The 18514-nt window shown below is 42.4% G+C and overlaps 1 protein-coding gene and 1 long non-coding RNA gene across 2 annotated transcripts in view; one reads left to right on the top strand and one right to left on the bottom strand.

The window, feature by feature from the left end:
- Positions 1-7767, bottom strand: part of AGTPBP1 (ATP/GTP binding carboxypeptidase 1) — a 140402-nt gene extending 132635 nt beyond the window's left edge. The window contains 1 exon segment of the mRNA XM_047754885.1: positions 7618-7767. The gene's annotated coding sequence lies outside the window, so the exon portion shown is untranslated.
- Positions 7768-8038: 271 nt separating this feature from the next.
- Positions 8039-17851, top strand: LOC125112702 (uncharacterized). Its single transcript, XR_007131231.1, has 3 exons — positions 8039-8171; positions 14839-15002; positions 17745-17851. It is a non-coding gene; the product is annotated as an uncharacterized LOC125112702 (long non-coding RNA).
- Positions 17852-18514: the final 663 nt, after the last annotated feature.

Raw genomic sequence — 18514 nt, 5'->3', positions numbered from 1 at the left:
TCTCAAAAAAACTAAAAACAGAATTACCATATGATCCAGCAATCCCACTCCTGGTTATCTATCCAGAGAAAACCGTAATTCAAAAAAATACACCCCAATGTTCACTGCAGTACAATGTTCACTGCAGCCAAGACATGGAAGCAATCTGAATGTCCACTGACAGAGAAATGGATAAAGAAGATGTGATTCTTTTTTTTTGTCTTCTTGCCTTTTCTAGGGCAGCACCCGTGGCATATGGAGGTTCCCAGGCTAGGGCTCTAATCACAGCTGTAGCTGCCGGCCTACACCAGAGCCACAACAATGAGGGATCTGAGCCACATCTGTAACCTACACCACAGCTTGCAGCAATGCTGGATCCTTAACCCACTGAGCAAGGCCAGGGATCGAACCCACAACCTCATGGTTCCTAGTCAGATTCATTAACCACTGTGCCACAAAAGGAACTCCAAGAATATGTGATTCTTTATGCAATGAAATATTACTCAGTCATAAAAAGGAATGAAATAATGCCATTTGCAGCAACATGGATGAACCTAGAGATGATAATACCAATAAAGTTAGTCAGACAGGGAAAAGACACTTATATGTGGACTCTAAAAAAAGAATACAAATGAACTTATTTGCAGAACAGAAACAGACTCACAGACTTTGAAAACAAGGGTATGATTACCAAAGGGAACATGTGAGGGGTGGGTAGGGATGTAGTGGGGGTTTGGGACTGGCATATGCACACTGAGGGATATGGAATGATTGGCCAATGGGGACCTGCTGTATAGCACAGAGAACTCTATCTACTATTCTATGATAATCTATGTGGGAAAAGAATCTGAAAGAGAACAGATGTGTGTACATGTATACCTGAATCGCTTTGTTGCACAGCAGAAAGTGGTACAACATTGTAAATCAACCATACTTCAATAAAATTTTTAAAAATGAAAAAAATAAACTAAGAGAGAAATATATACACGGACATGGACTGTGTATATAAAACTACTCTGAATTACAATGTTAATGTATACATTTTCATCTAGTTACCTTAAACATGACATTTGATGATTGATTTATTAATGTTTTAACTCATCTGAAAAAGTTTCCCCTACACTACTGTCATTAATTTTAGCAAAAACTGTAGACCTATTTTTAAAAAGTTACATCTTTTACATTTCCTCATTATGCATCCTCATTAAAAACGCAAGAATTTGGATAGTACACACACTCCACAAAAGGTGCTCTGGCACTAACAAAGGTCTAATTGTTCTGCTATGGGATGTTTTCATTACACTACAAATAACAGGGTCTTATTGTTGGAAGAGCAGAATCTCACTACACTTCAATGTAATTAAATGGTTTATTTAAAATAACTCTTCCCCCAACACTGATTCCAACTGACTATTTTTAGATTTAAGCAAACGCCAAAATTCCTAAGTCCATATAGGTGATAGATGAGATTAATATTCTTGCCTTGACACATTTTCCTTGCCTCTAACCTATGACTCTGACCCATTCAAATGATTTAAATTTGGGGGTTTTTTTTTGTTTGTTTCTTTGTTTTAAGAAAAATATCACAGCTCTAAGTCATCTCCCACTAATATCACAGTAAGAATCAAAATACCCAGGACATGAGGGACTCAAAAAGCTAGAAAGCATATTTTTTAAAAAGAGCAAAATGACATCCCTCCTTATGAATAATTACTTTAAATGTAAATGGATTAAACTCTCCAATCAAAACGCAGAGACTGACAAAAATGGGTTTTAAAAACATGACTAACTATATGCTCTCTACAAGGGACTTACTTTAGATACGAAGGCATAAACTCCTTCCACAAGGTCAAAACTATTTTCATAATAATACTAAAACATTATTAGCTTTTTAAACTATATTAGCATTTACACTAATAGTGCAAAAGCAATGGTGTGTTAAATCTGGGGCATCTTGGAACAAATTATGCTGGTGCCAAAATGTACTGTTATTATTCACTGTATTTTCACCATCGAGCACCAGCAATTATAAAAAAAAGAGTTTCACTTAAGAATGTCCCTGAAATAGTAAAAAATATATATATACTAACTTCGTTAAATCTTAGCGCTTGCATACATGTTCTTTTAATGTTCTGTGTCAAAGAATGGTATGTGTATGAGGCACTTCTTGCTATATACTGAATTACAATGCTTGATGCTGTCTTGAGGAAAAGTGCTGTGTAACTGAATTGAGAGCTTGAACTAGCCTTTTTCATTAAACACCAACTTTACTTAAAAGGATGACTTGGGTATTTTGGCAAATTTTTGCTCAGAAATGAAGTCTACCTGCCATTTATAGAAATCAACTGGCAATCATATTTGCTGCCAATGATAAAATTTGAGCTTTCAAGCAAAAAAATCAGATTTCTGGAAAACTCATATCCACTATCATGTCACAACCAGGACAGCTTCCCAATACCTTGCTTCTGATGGCATGGGTGGTGTATTAACAAATGCGATTTTCTGAAATTGTATAATGAAAAGTGTAAACATTTTGGAAGATTTGCATAACTCACTGAGCCAATATTTACAAATTCAGGCCTGGGCATAAGATCCATTGGAAGTTCATACCAATGGATTTTAATATAATATTATCTTTAAAAGTTCGTTGGTATGATTTCAGATGCCATACTGCAACTGTCGGAGAGGAAGAAAACTTTCTTCTACCTTTCTAGGTTCTTCTGGTTGGTCTAAAAATTAAGTTGACATGAGATAGCTGACATGAGAAAATCAAATTTAATTTGATAGATGGGAATTGCATACCCATGAGGGGTCAGAGACCCCACATACATAAAAAAGGTAAAATGAGGTGGAAAAAGCCACCCCGAGTTATGGAATGAGGCAGGGGCCCGAGGTTTTGGAGAGCAGGAGTCCTTCACAGGACAATCAAGAAGAGCACATGTTTGGCAATTAGATACCTGCCCTGCTATATGGGTGGGGACAACAGGATAAAATTTATCTTGCATTATAACTCTTTTTTTTTTTTTTTGTCTTTTTGCTATTTCTTTGGGCCGCTCCCGCGGCATATGGAGGTTCCCAGGCTAGGGGTTGAATCGGAGCTGTAGCTGCCAGCCTACCCCAGAGCCACAGCAACGCGGGATCCAAGCCGCGTCTGCAACCTACACCACAGCTCACGGCAACACCGGATCCTTAACCCACTGAGCAAGGGCAGGGACCGAACCCGCAACCTCATGGTTCCTAGTCGGATTCGTTAACCACTGCACCACGACGGGAACTCCATAACTCTTTATCTAAGAAAAAAATCCCCAATTCAAATTCTTCTCGGTACTTAAGAGAGGAGTAGTAGTTTTTCTTGAACTCACAGTGTCTCAACTGCTTTTAGCTCAAAATAATCCTCACATTTGGTGGAAGCTCATTCCAAACCCCTATATAACTGAAGACTATCTTACGCCGAGTTTTGATGGAGCACCAGATAAGAATATCCATAATTATCTGGAGGCTATTAAAATAGCCCTCCCTTTTCTAGCCATTAACTGTGTGAGGCTGGGTTTCTCTCTGAAGACATATACTTCAACCCAAACAACATACTGCTATAGACTGAATGCAGAAGCAAATGTGAGAATCCCGCCGTTTCCTTTCTTTCTTTCTTTTTTTTTTTTTTGTCTTTTTAGGGTCACGCCCGCAGCACACGGAGGTTCCCAGGCTAGGGGTCTAATCAGAGCTGTAGCTGCTGGCCTACACCACAGCTCACGGCAACGCCAGATCCTTAACCCACTGAGCAAGGCCAGGGATCGAACCCGCAACCTCATGGTTCCTAGTCGGATTCGTTAACCACTGAGCCACGACGGGAACTCCTCCTTTCTTTTCCTTTTTTTTTTTTTTTTTTTTCCTTGTCTTTTGAGGGCAGCACCCTTGGCATATAGAGGTTCCCAGGCTAGGGGTCCAAGTCAGAGCTGTAGCCACGGGCCTATGCCACAGCCACAGCAACGCTGGATCCTTAACCCACTGAGTGAGGCCAGGGATTGAACCTGCATCCTCATGGATGCTAATCAGATTCTTTTCTGCTGAGCCACAATGGGAACTCCACTGCTGTTTCTATTAAACCAGACACTAGAGATTTACAAATATCTAAAACAATGCATCTTCTATTTTTTTTTTTGTTCTTGAAAAACAGTCATCTTCCACTAAAAATGTTTATATTAATATGTAATGGGTTTATAATGACCATTTTAAGTGAATTAATAAAAATTTTTGTTTTAATTTATAATATAATATAGATATAATCCACAAAAGCTCTTTGTGGTACTCAATAATTTTTTTAAGATTATAAAAAGGTCCTGAGACCAAACATTTGGAAATATCTGATTTAATGAACAGAGTAATTAACAGAAGATCCCTGCAAACCAAAATGGACAAAAGTACATTAATTTTTTTTTTAATTTTCCTAGGAAAATTACATCAAAACTGAAGAGGAACACAATGGCAAATCAAAATTAACCTCATTCTATATGACATCAGTACAGAAAAAAAATAATGCTTAAATGGGAGTTCCCGTCATGGCGCAGTGGTTAACGAATCCGCTAGGAACCATGAGGTTGCGGGTTCGGTCCCTGCCCTTCCTCAGTGGGTTAACGATCCGGCGTTGCCGTGAGCTGTGGTGTAGGTTGCAGACGCGGCTCGGATCCCACGTTGCTGTGGCTCTGGCGTAGGCCGGTGGCTACAGCTCCGATTCAACCCCTAGCCTGGGAACCTCCATATGCCTCGGGAGCGGCCCAAGAAATAGCAACAACAACAACAACAACAACAAAAAAGACAAAAGACCAAAAAAAATAAAAAATAAAAAAATAATGCTTAAATGAAAATGATTTTGTATATCCCGGAAATTTCATGCAGTATCTTGATCAGAAACATATAAATATACTCATTAATAGTCTGGTAGATGACATTTTTGATAGCTGCACATGACAGCCAAAGAAACAGGCAATCATAAGCTCAAAAACAGATGATTAAAATAGCAGCCACCACCACCATGAGGGAGCCAATCCAAGGTTCTGTCAGAAGGGGACAAACGGGGATACTTCAGCCACTCTCCGGCAGCATCTCAGGGCACCCAGCTCAGGGTCTAGCTGTTCTATTTTAAACTAAATTACATGCTTCCAAGGCAGGACAGTGAGAGTAAGCTCTCACTTAGCCCCAAAAGAGCAAACAGGTCAGAGTGGAATTAATCTGGAAGCAGTGCTCAATCAGCCCAAAGCCCCTTTTCAGCTTACTGGATCCCTTGCACTGAGGAAAAACACTAGCAGTAATGATATTTACTGAGCATTTACTATGTGCCAGGCACTGTGGGCTAAGCACTCCACATGTATTAACTCGTTCACTATTCAAGATCATCTTAAGAGGATACACCATTACCCCCAATTTTGGAATGGAGGAAACTGAAGCACAAAGATAAATAATTGCCCAAAGCAAAACCAGGATCGAAATCCAGCCTGCCTGGTTCTGAGAACCAACTCCTTAGCCACTGAGCTAAAGTACACATAGGCACAATAATCAACAATAATACATAAAGTTTAAGTCCCATGTCCTCTCTAGACAATTTCTGTTGTTCTTACTGAGACCTACTGCCCAAGAGAAGCCCTCTGGAGGGTTCATCCATTACTACCCATGTGCTGCTCAACTTTCAAGTATTAGGGGACTTCAAGCAAGAAAAGTAGATATTGGAAGGTGAAACTGTGGAGGGGATTTTAAGTTCAAAACATAGACTATAATAAAATTAAATAATTCCACAAATCCTGGACCCCTTTTCCTTCTGCTACTGAAGATAAAACCATGATTATGTAAGAGTCTAGCCAGACTATTCCTAAGAGAATAACGTCTCAATTCAAGCCCATTGAAAATGCTTTATAAAAACTGCTTTTACAAAGGTTTAAATTACACGACATATTTAAAATGTTTTGCGATGTGGCTAATTGCAAGGTTAGCTCCACATCTATGTCCTTCATTTCAGGGTTCAGAGTGAGACTGCAATTCTGAACATGTGTTGAAGCAATTCAAGGCAGAGCTTTGAGCTCATTAAAAATAAACCTATAACTTCGTTGTAGAAATTAACTCAACCAAAGCGTAATGGGAAACAGAAGAAGTCACGTTACAACTCCGCCTTAAGGATGAGAAAAAGTGGATAAGGCACTGCTGACTATCTCACAGTAACTACGTAAGAAAATGCTGATAGAGCTTTCAGGGTTTTGCTTGGTTTCGATGAACACTTGGCACATGTTTTAAAATACGTACCATTTAAGGTGCCTTAAATAAACTACTACTTTTTTGGCCTACTGAACTGAAAACATTCCACAATACATTACAAAAATAACTTTCTGACTTTCTCAGGGAATTAAGAAAAAAAGACAACTTATAAGACGAATTCAGAGGTTAACAAAGAAAGACATAACTCCATTTACATAAAGATTCCAATGAGGACATAAATGGTAAAGGAAAATAAGTGATCCAGAAGACTGCTAAAGTCCTTGCTAACTATAAACTGTCGTGCATCATAAACTCTGCCACAATTGTGAATACCTGAAAAAAAAAAAAAAAACCCCACAAAGAAGTAATACCGCCAAAGAAAATTTCTACTGGATCTTACAACATATTAGGTCATCAACAGTGCACCTGCAGGCTCTTGAGGACTCTATCTTAAAACGAAAAATGGACTTTAAGTATAAAAGCCATTCTGCATCAATGTTTTATAACTCCATTCTATAATGAGTAAAATGCCCAGGAAAGGAAACTAACCGATTCAAAACAGCACTGGCACTTTAAGAAACTTAAAGGTACAGGAGGGAAACCACACCATAGGGCTCCGCAAGCCTTTGCGCTGGGTTGCAAGAGGCCCTGAATACTTGCAATAAAGAACCCGCAACTCAGGAAGGAAGGCTGGAGGGAAACACTGCACTGTCATCTAGGGCGATGATTCAGGTTCAAATCAAACCCACAAGGCGACAAGTTGTAAGCAGAGAAGACACTTCAGGCCAAGCCACCCATTGAGAGGAAGTAAGCCTCGCCAACACCAACATCACACCACATCCCACCTGAAAGCCTAGCGCACCTAGAGGGTGGGAGCTAGGGTGGGAGCTAGGGTGGGTGCTGGGGTGGGTGGGGAGGCTGGGCGCGCGCCCGGCCCTGGCCCGCCGCCCCTCCGCTCTGCTCCGCGCTGTACCGAGGCCACCGGCGCTCGTAGCCCGAGAGAAAGGGGTGGCAGGACGGGTGGCCGCCTGTGCTCGGAGACCGCGCCAGGAATCCTCCGCGGCGACCGGGAAGGGGGCGACCGGGGCGGGGGCTTCCCAGTGTCCGTGGGTGGGGGCGGGGCGGGACGTTTTCCAGACACCGGCCAAAGCCCCCATCCATCAGGCGTTTCCCTTCAAGACCGGGTCCACCCTCGAAAGACACGGGTTACACAACCTGTCAGGTAAGGGGCGGAGGGGTCGCAGGGCACAGACCACGGCAGGCTCAGGGCCGCTCCTCCCTGGCTTCTCCCGCCCCCAGGATGCCGCGGCCGAGAGAGCAGAGGGGTGGCGGGCAGCCGGGCAAGTCGCGGGCGAGGGGCTGCTGGCCCGGACGCGCGGACAGCGGAGCGGCGCTCACCGGCTCAGGATGGGGCGCTGGCAGGGACCAGGCAGAGCCGCAGCACCCAGTTCGGCGTCAGCAGCACCCGCGGCTGCTCTCCCGGCTCACGACGGATTCCTCGCCGCCCGCCGCCGGGTGTTTTCATACAAACCCCGGTGGCAGGCGAAGAGGAGGCGGCTGCAGCGGCGGCGGCGGCGGCGGCGGCGGCGGCGGCGGCGGCGGAACCTGCCCGCATCCCGGGCAACGTCAGCGCGGCGCCCCGCCCACCGCACTGCTAGGCCAGCCGGCTCGCGCGCGCCGGGCAGGAGGGAGCGCGGGGCGCGCGTGCGAGATGGGCGCGCGCCGGCGGGGAGGGCGGGTCACGCGCGGGCAGAAGCGGCGGGGGCCCGGGGAGCGCGCGTGGGGAAGCTGGGAGCGCGCGCAAAGGAGAGGGCGGGGCGAACGCGGTTGTTTGGAAGCCGGGAAAACGCGGTCGGGATCCTGGAGCCCGGCTGTTCGCGGCGCTGGCTGTCGTCCCCTGCAGCTGCCGCCCTACCCGACCAAATGGGTCTCCCGGCGGCTGCCCGCGTCCTGTAAGTCACCTTGCTCTGCTCTCCCAATTAGAGCCTCCGCCTTTTCCTAGAACTAAGCTGGAGCCACCCCGACAGTCTTATGAGGCTTTTGGCAGCACCACACCAGTGGCTGTTAACTCTCCGACGCACGTGGTACCGGGGTGGCATTGGACCTTGGGGACCGCAGTAGAGCAGAGCCTTTTACTGACCTCAGGGAGAGTCCTTAATAGGGTGAAGACTATCAGCTCTCACAGCCAGGCTCCCAGAACACAATGAAATTCTACCTTGTGGCCATACCTCAATAAATCAGATACCTAGTGCTGCAAGGAACAAAATTTCATGCTGATTTAATTTTTGCTTTTTTTGTAACGTGCGTACATATAGTCACAAAAAAATGGTAATGCTGGATGAGCCACTGAAGACAAGGATGGAATGTTTTCTCTGAGCCAAAATAATGTGTCAGAGAGATAAAATACCGATACACTCACTCTCTTCTGTTTCGACTGCATGTGAGCACATTATAACGTATCCTTAATAAACACTGACATTTACTTTTTTTTCCAGAGCATAGCTCACGTTTGCTGCTGTTTATAGTAGCTGGTAAGAAATGTAAAATTATTACAGCTGGATAGGGAAATAAATTGAGAGCTGTGAGGTTTTTGTTTCATTTTCTTATCATCATATTTAAAAGAACTTATGCAGGTGCGAAGGTCATTTCAAAGGTAATCCAAGGTGCAGCATCTGTGCTGCCTGCAGTTTGCCCTTGGCAGATGTCTTTACTACGATGAACAAGAAACTGCCATTTTATAAATGCCATAGTTTCCCTGATTAGGAGCACCAAAAGGTAGGTTATAGCATTTTAAATCATTTTAGAACAATTACCACCCCAAGCCACCCAGTCTAGAAAGCATTGTCTGAGAACACTTAATTATCTAAAAACATTTAACATTTTATAGAATTTAAATATATGTGACACATATGAAACTTTAATCAAAAAGCATCTTCCTGGGAGTTCCTATCGTGGAGCAGGGGAAATGAATCCGACTAGGAACCATGAGGTTGCGGGTTTGATCCCTGATCTTGCTCAGGGGGTTAAGGATCCGTCATTGCCGTGAGCTGTGGTGTAGGCCAGCAGCTACAGCTCCGATTCGACCCCTAGCCTGGGAATCTCTATATGCCCCAGGTGCTACCCCAAAAAGACAAAAAATAAAGAAATAAATAAATAAAGCATCTTCTTAAGTATATTAACCTGTAATATAGAAAGGTATAGATATAAATGTGAATGTGTAGAATTTGCATTTCACTTTAATAAAGTATTGTTAGTGTGATTTGATGGCCAGGACACAGACCCAGTAAATTAAACCACACAACTAAGTAAAAAGCAGAACCAATCCCTGTTGGTTCCTCAGCTTTCTCAACATGCCTTATTATGATATATAAAACTCAACGTAATTAATTGTGTGATATAGATCAGAGTCTGACCATAAAATGATATTCATTGAACTGAAATTCTTCAAATCAGTCTAGCCTGTGCCTTGCAGGCACTCAATAAATGTTTGCTTATTTTAACTTTGTACTAATTTGGGGAAGAACAGTGAGCACTGGAGCCCAACTATCTCTTTCTCCTCTTTTACTGATTTCCTTACCTCCATACCTTTAGTAGAGAAGCATACAGAAATGTAGCAAACTTTATTACAAAACTGTATAGCTAAAAGTTTTGGAATAATGGTGGACCTCAAAAGTCTACGGCCACTCCCCTCTGGAACCATAAATGTTAGATACACAAGCTTGATCATGAAGTTTCTGAAACACAGCCAGTCCTCTGGAGTTGTAACCTCCGTGGGATTGTTGTAACTACTCAACCCCATTCAACACTCATCAGTATATTAGGCATCCCTTATGTGCCAGATAAAATCCTCCTAAAATTGGCTAAGGGGTTAAACACCTGATAATGCTCAACAAAACACCTAACACATAACGCATAACAGCTGTTATGTGTTGAACTGAAAAGTTTACCATGGAGCAGAGGGCAGTAAGAAAACCTGAACTGCACCTAAACAAAGGTGACAAGGCTGGGAAATGGCAGGAAGAAACCTCAACATTTCACCCAATGCAGTGGTTCTAGGGGCAGAATGTGGTAGACTCAGTGATATATGAATGAGGGCCAGAAAAGCTGAGTTTAAAAATTCATAGAGTTCCCTGGTAGCTCAGCAGGATAAGGATCCAGTATTGTCACTGCTGTGGCTGTTACTACTATGGTACATGTTCAATCCCTGGCCTGGGACCTTCTGCCTGCTACAGACACAGGTTTAAAAAAAAAAATCCACATCTGTAAACCATTAAACCACTGCAATCTCTTCACTTGTGACATAGACCTTAAATAGTCCTGCCAAACCTAACATTTGAAAATTTGGCATACCCCTAACATTTGAAATTTGGCATGTAACAGGGATTTATCCTAAGGAAATAGTTTAACTAGGATATTTAATATTTAGTAGTTTAAATATTTCCTAGTTAAGGAAATAACTAGGGACATGGCAGCAATTTAGCTGTAAGCATGTTTATCCCAGAGTGGTATTATGAACAATCGTAAGTATTCCAGAGAGGGCACTTGGTTAAACACATTACTGTACATCCGTGCAGGAGATCACAAGCAAGCCATTTAAAATGATGTGATGGAGCAGGAGTTTTTAACCTGCAGCCCAACAGGTGTAATTCATGAACTGCTGTGGATTCACCTTGAGGCTAATGGAGTGAGCAGTGAAGAGGGCTCCCTCAGCCCTTCATTTGTGCAGGCTCCTGTGAGTGCTGAGTTGCTAAGAGTTAAAGAATTTTCTAGATATGAAGGGGAAGCCAGGTTGCAATCAGGAAGCATTTCTAAGGAGCATGTCTTGTGTATTTCCTGAACAGACTCATTTAAAGAGGACTTGAAGGAGTTCCTGTAGTGGCTCAGGGGGTTAAGAACTGGACGTAGACTCTGTGAAGATACAGGTTCAGTCCGTGGCCTCGCTCAGGATCTGGCGTTGCTGTTACCTGCAGTGTAAGTTGCAGATGCGGCTCAGATCCAGTGCTGCCGAGGCTGTGGCCTAGGCCAGCAGCTGTAGCTCCATTTGGTTTCCTAACCTGGAAACTGCCATATGCCTCAGGTGCAGCCATTAAAAAAAAAGAAAAAAAAAAAAAGGACTTGAAGGAGTTCCCTGGTGGCTCAGTGGGTTAAGGATCCAACATTGTCACTACTGTGGCTCAGGTTGCTGCTATGGCCCAGGTTCAACAAAAAATAAAAAGGACCTGGAGTTCCCCTTGTGGCTAAGTGGTAACAAACCCAACTAGTATCCATGAGGATGCGGGTTTGATCCCTGGCCTCACTCAGCAGGTTAAGCATCCAGCATTGCCATGAGCTGTGGCGTAATTTGCAGACATGGGTCGGATCCCTCGTTGCTGTCACTGTGGTATAGGCTGGCAGTTGTAGCTCTGATCAACCCCTAGCCTGGGATCTTCTATATGCTGCTCATGTGGCCCTAAAATGCAAAAAATAAATAAAATAAAAAATAAAAAGGACCTGAATCTCCATCTCTCCAGCAAGATAATTGTGATTTATCCTTCTAAATAAATATTCACATTTATATATAATTTCATGTTTTTCCTTTTAGAGGTCTCCCTGCAGTGTAAAAAAGGGAATTTCCCATCATTTTCAGGTCAGTTTCTCAATCTTACAATGTAGACAAGTGTTTTGTTTCCTTTTTTTCTTAATAACCAAACTAATAAATTTTTTAGAAGAAATCACAAACACTAAAAGGACTCTTTTTTTCTATTTGATAACACTGTTTAGCATTTTCAAAAAACTGATAATTACCTGATTTGAAAACATTTAAAAAATGGTTTTTGTAACAGCTAATCATTGATTACATTGAAATTTAGAAATGAGAAGTTCCCATTGTGGCTCAGTGGAAATGAATTTGACTAGCATCCGTGAGGATGCAGGTTTGATCCCTGGCCTCACTAAATGAGTCAGGGATCCAGCATCGCCATAAGCTGTGGTGTAGGTTGCAGACGTGGCTTGGATCCCAAGTTGCTGTGTCTGTGGCGGAGGCTGGCAGCTATAGCTCTGATTCAGCCCCTAGCCTAGGAACTTCCATGTGCCTCAGGTGCAGACCTAAAAAGCAAAAAAAAAAAAAAAAAAAAGCAAGCAAACACACCCCCCCAAAAAAAACCTATTCCATGAAATGTGGAGTCAAAATTAAATTCACTTTCTCATATTTAAGAAATCCTTCAATTTCTGATATGAAAGGAGAAAGGCAACTTGTTGAACTGTATGGATTGCATGATGTAATTTGTATTTTTTAAAAATCAACACTATAGAAATTATTATGCATTTATATTTTCATAAACAGGGTTCTACAAGAGAAAGTACTATTCTAGTTGCTAGAATTACTTGGGGCAAGGTTTGGGTAGGCACTGCAACTTTATATATTCTGCATTGTTTAAATGTTTTAAAAGTAAGCATGGGATCTAAGAAAAAATAAAATTGAAAATAAACAAACATAAAAAGAGAGGGTCTACAAAATGTTATAAACTTAAAATCCCACAAATCCTAGCTCCTGTTCTATTCATTAAGTGATAAATTTTCTTTGTGTATTTGCATAGCTGCTTTTTCCAGGGCTTAGGGAGTATAGCTTTCATTGGATTCTTCAAGAGGTCCAGTTACAAAAGGATTAAGATCATGGTTTAAGAGGAGTACACTTAGGAGTTCCTATCATGGCTCAGTGGTTAACGAATCCAACTAGGAACCATGAGGTTGCAGGTTCGATCCCTGCCCTTGTTCAGTGGGTTAAGGATCCAGCGTTGCTGTGAGCTGTGGTGTAGGTTGCAGACACGCCTCGGATCCCGTGTTGCTGTGGCTCTGGCGTAGGCTGGCAACCACAGCTCCAATCGACCCCTAGCCTGGGAACCTCCATGTGCCAAGGGAGCTGCCCTAGAAAAGGCAAAAAGACAAAAAAAAAAAAAGAGGAGCACACTTAATAACACAAACACCTATTCATGATACATTGTTATATAAATTAGCAGATTATGTGCAACATAATTCCATTTTTATAAAAAAACCGGTCTATCTTTATATGTATAAAAGTAAGACTGAAACAGAGTTTTTCACAAGTTATCCCTTGATCATGGAATCATAGATTATTTAAAATTTATTCTTTTTTTCCCTCAGTGGTTGTTAAACTTTCTACAATAAAAATATGACATTCTAACAGAGATTACATTATTTAAATTGTCACAACTAATTTTGGAAGTTGCTGATTAGATTCACAGTTATAGTACGTGTATAAAGGCAGGTTATAAATCATAAGGCCGCTACAAAGGGAATTATTGTTTTTCGGGCTTTAAAGCAGCCACAGAACACAAACACCAAGAGCCTTTGCCTGAAACCAAAGGCAAGCGTTGGAAAGTCTCACTCATACATTACTCTCTTCTGTCACAATTGACTTTGTACACGACACCTTTTAAAACAAGAGTTCCACTCTTGGGCATATATCCTGATAAAACTTTCCTTGAAAATGATAGGTCACACAACCGCATGCTCATTGCAGCACTCTTCACAATAGCCAAGATATGGAAACAACCTAAATGTCCATCAACAGATGAATGGATTAAGAAGATGGGGTATATATACACAATGGAATACTATTCGGCCATAAAAAAGAACAAAATAGTGCCATCTGCAGCAACGTGGATGGAACTAGAGACCCTCATACGAAATGAAGTCAATCCGAAAGAGAAAGGTAAATACCATATGATATCACTTCTGTCTGGAATCTAATATATGGCACAAATGAACCTTTCTACAGAAAAGAGACTCATGGACTTGGAGAACAGACTTGTGGTTGCCAAGGGGGAGAAGAGGGGAGTGGGATGGACTGGGAGTCTGGGGTTAATAGATGCAAACTGTTGCACTTGGAATGGATAAGCAATGAGATCGTGATGTGTAGCACTGGGAACTATATCTAGTCACTTGTGAGGGAACATGATGGAGGATAATGTGAGAAAAAGAATATATATATAGGAGTTCCCGTCATGGCGCAGTGGTTAACAAATCCGACTAGGAACCATGAGGTTGCGGGTTTGGTCCCTGCCCTTGCTCAGTGAGTTAAAGATCCGGTGTTGCCGTGAGCTGCGGTGTAGGTTGCAGACGCGGCTCGGATCCCGCGTTGCTGTGGCTCTGGCGTAGGCCGGTGGCTACAGCTCCGATTCGACCCCTAGCTTGGGAACCTCCATATGCCGCGGGAGCGGCCCAAGAAATAGCAAAAAGACAAAAAAAAAAGAATATATATATATATGTATGGGTCACTTTGCTGTATGGTAGAAATTGACAGAACATGGTAAATCAACTCTAATGGAAAACATAAAAATCATAAAAGAAAACAAATTAATGCAAATATGAAAGATTTGGATTTTTAAATTTCAAAATAAAGTCATGCAGAATTATCTTAGGTTTAAAAATAAGACAAATTTTTTATGAATTACTGAAGAAACCTTAGTTCCTATTTTAAGGTATTTGAAATGTGAGTATATCTTTATAATCGCAGGGCTAGACTAGCCTTTGATTCCTCTGATCACAATGAGATGAAAATTCCAGGACAATAATCAATCAAGTTAATAGAAGGGTTTATTTATTCTCTATGTGTATCAGTCCCCAGGTTCAAGATCCGGATCTTGGAGAGAACACAGCAGTGACTCACAGAGGTGATGGAGGTCTGTGTGGCACTGTGCTGGCCGAACTTGCTGGAAACCTGTCCTTTGGAAAGTGCTGGAAATCCATCATCTAGGGTGCTGGATAAAGCTATTTATGGGAAGGTACCTCACTGTGTGAAGGGGTGCCAACTGCTGGCTGCTGGGTGTCATGTGTTGGAGAAGCCACCCAATGGGATGTGATGGTGGCCTTTGCCATCTGTAGGTTAGGCACTCAGAAGGAGTGTTAGCCAAGTCGGGCTTCATAAGCAGAAGTCCATGGTACTGAGCCCACGTGTAGCCTCCATCCCAGTCACGGCAGCCACTTTGCTCAGGGGTCCACTAGGGAAAGTAACTGACACCTCAGAGCATCATTGTGTCCATCTGATGATTAACCCTCATTGCAGTAGATGCGCTCAGGTGGGCTTTCATGTGGAACACAAATATCTTCACAGTTTGTGCCTATTCATGGAGGTCCTTCCACATCACCTCCTCTCTAAACCTGCTTGTCACCAATCTCTCAGTCCTATTTCTTCCAAGTCTCCAAATTCACCAGCCCAACAATCGGCAACTGCCCCAAAAAAGGATAGATCCATACTTCGGTCCACCCCTCACTCTAGACACAGACAACCAAATCTATCAGTCAAAATTCTGGCTTTTCCTTTACCTTTGTCCTGCAGGGCCCCCCCTGCATGGGCTGCAATACTGCAGCTGTCTCATTTTTGAATGGTGCCAGCATATTGTACATATTGCCCATCTGTAAACCAAGTTTGACTTTTCGTTCTTCCTCAACTGGTCTTATATACAAGGTACCCAAAATATCTAAGTATCATCTGTAGTGCTTTTGGTCTTCCTCCTATAGATAGCAATCTTCCATTGCCAAAGGACTTGTGATTCCTCCCTGAGAAATTGCGACAACGAGGTTTAATTCTAGGACACGGATAAAAATATTTTTACAATTTCTTTTTACGTTAAGATTCAAAGTGACATTGGGAGTTCCTGTTGTGGTACAGTGGGAATGATTCTGACTAGTATCCATGAGGACGTGGTTCAATCCTGGGCCTTGCTCAGTGGATTAAGGACCCGGCATTGCCATGAACTGTGGTGTAGGTTGCAGACGCGGCTCAGATCTGGCATTGCTATGGCTATGGTGTAGGCTAGCAGCTGTAGCTCCGATTCAACCCCTAGCCTGGGAACTTCCATATGCTGCAGGGTGCAGCCCTAAAAAGCAAAAAAAAAGATTCAAAGTGACAAGTTTACCTACCTTGAGAAATGGATGTTAAAAAAGTAAGGAAACACAATTCATAAATAAGACAGACTTTTAACCAAAGGATTAGTGGATATCACTCAATGAGTCATGAAAATATCTTACAGGCTGCCTATAAATATCAGTGACTCTGGCCTGTCTTGCTTATGAACAGTGGTCATGATATGCTAGTATATTGTTTCTATAAGAAATGAAAATTTGCTACTTGGCTAGAACCAGCCAATTCAGGCTACATTTGGGGATTTTCCCAAGAACCCCGCATAACACAGAACAGTATAGAAGGAGTGCTTCTTTCCTTTGGGAATTCATTTCTCTTCATCCCCATGGTAGGCAGAATAATGCCCCCTGCCCAAAGATACCCACATCCTAATCCCCAGAACCTGTGAACATATTGCCTTACTTGGCAAAGAGACTTTGCAGATTTTGTTAACTCAAGGACCTTGAAATAGGAAAATTATTCTGGATTATCTGGATTATTCTGAATTATCTGGGCCCAGTTTAATCACGGGAGACCTTAAAAGCAGAGAGTCTTTCCGGCTGTGGTCAGAAGAAATGAATACAGAAGAAAGATCAGGGAGATGCAACACTTCTGGCTTTGATGGTGGAAAAAGGAGGCCATGAGCCAAGAAATGGAGTGGCCTCCAAGAGGTTGAAAAAGGCAAGGCAAGAAAATCCCCCTGGAGCCTTTAGAAGGAAATGCAGCCTGGTCAAAGTTTTCATTTTAGCCCAATAAGACCTATGTCTGACATCTAATCTACAGACCTGTGATATAATAAGTGTGTGTTATTCTAAGCCATTATGGTTGTGGTAGGTTGTGACAGCAGCAAAGGAAAACTAATACCACCTCCATATTGACTATACATAAGTAATGGGAACTGCTGTATCTACACTGTTCTTCCTAAACTCGCATAACCTTAACTCTAAATGCGATTGTGGAGTTCCCGTCGTGGCGCAGTGGTTAACGAATCCAACTAGGAACCATGAGGTTGCGGGTTTGGTCCCTGCCCTTGCTCAGTGGGTTAACGATCCGGCGTTGCCGTGAGCTGTGGTGTAGGTTGCAGACGCGGCTCGGATCCCGCGTTGCTGTGGCTCTGGTGTAGGCCGGTGGCTACAGCTCCGATTGGACCCCTAGCCTGGGAACCTCCATATGCCGCGGGAGCGGCCCAAGAAATAGCAAAAAGCCAAAAAAAAAAAAATTAGCTGTTACACTTTACAGATACGCTGGCCTGGGCTCAGAGTATCTCTAAAACAAGTAAGAAACCGATAACAGTGCTTGCCTCTGGGGAAAACTGGTAGACTTTGGAAGGAAGACAGGTTTATTTATTGAACATCATATTATGCTTTGAGATTATACTGCATACATGTAGTATCTACTAAAACCACTGCATGATTTTTTTCAACTTGAAGCTTTTATATTACTTTCTTGAGGGGCCATGCCCACAGCATGTGGAAGTTTCCTGAACAGGGATTGAAACCTCACCAAGCTGTAACAGCGGCAGATCCTTAATGACTAGGCCACTGAGGAACGCCTACATTTTACTTAAAATTTTATAGAGAGGAGGCCTTTCATAAATAGATCAACCTGTACACATGTATTACAGTTGCAGAAGCAGTGATGAGAACCAATCAAGTGACAAGCATGAAGTTTAAAAACTCCTCTTTAGGAGTGGATCCAGAAGATGTGGTACATATACACAATGGAATATTACTCAGCCATTAAAAAGAATGAAATACCAGCATTTTAACAACATGGATGGACCTAGAAACTATCATGCTAAGTGAAGTCAGCCATACAATGAGACACCAACATCAAATGCTTTCACTGACATGTGGAATCTGAAAAAAGGACAGACTGAACTTCTTTGCAGAACAGATGCTGACTCACAGACATTGAAAAACTTATGGTCTCCAGAGGAGACAGTTTGGGGGGTGGGGGGATGTGCTTGGGCTGTGGGATGGAAATCCTGTGAAATCAGATTGTTACGGTCATTATACAACTACAGATGTGATAAATTCATTTGAGTAATAAAAAAATGAAAAAAAAAAGAAACTCGAAAAAAATAAAAATAAAAACTCCTCTTTAAAAAAAAGCCATGGTAGTTCCCGTCGTGGTGCAGCAGAAACTAATCAGACTAGGAGCCATGAGGTTGCAGGTTCGATCCCTGGCCTTGCTCAGTGGGTTAAGGATCTGGCATTGCTGTGGCTTCGGTGTAGGCTGGCAGCCATAGCTCCTATTGGACCACTAGCCTGGGAACCTCCATATGCTGCAGGTGTGGCCCTAAAAAGCAAAATAATAATAATATAATAATAATAATAAAAAGTCATGTGTATGTGAGTGAACACATATGTTTGTACAAACAGCTAGAATACG

Source organism: Phacochoerus africanus, chromosome 12, assembly GCF_016906955.1.
Source record: "Phacochoerus africanus isolate WHEZ1 chromosome 12, ROS_Pafr_v1, whole genome shotgun sequence".
NCBI lineage: Eukaryota > Metazoa > Chordata > Mammalia > Artiodactyla > Suidae > Phacochoerus > Phacochoerus africanus.
This window is presented reverse-complemented; position numbering and strand designations above follow the sequence as displayed.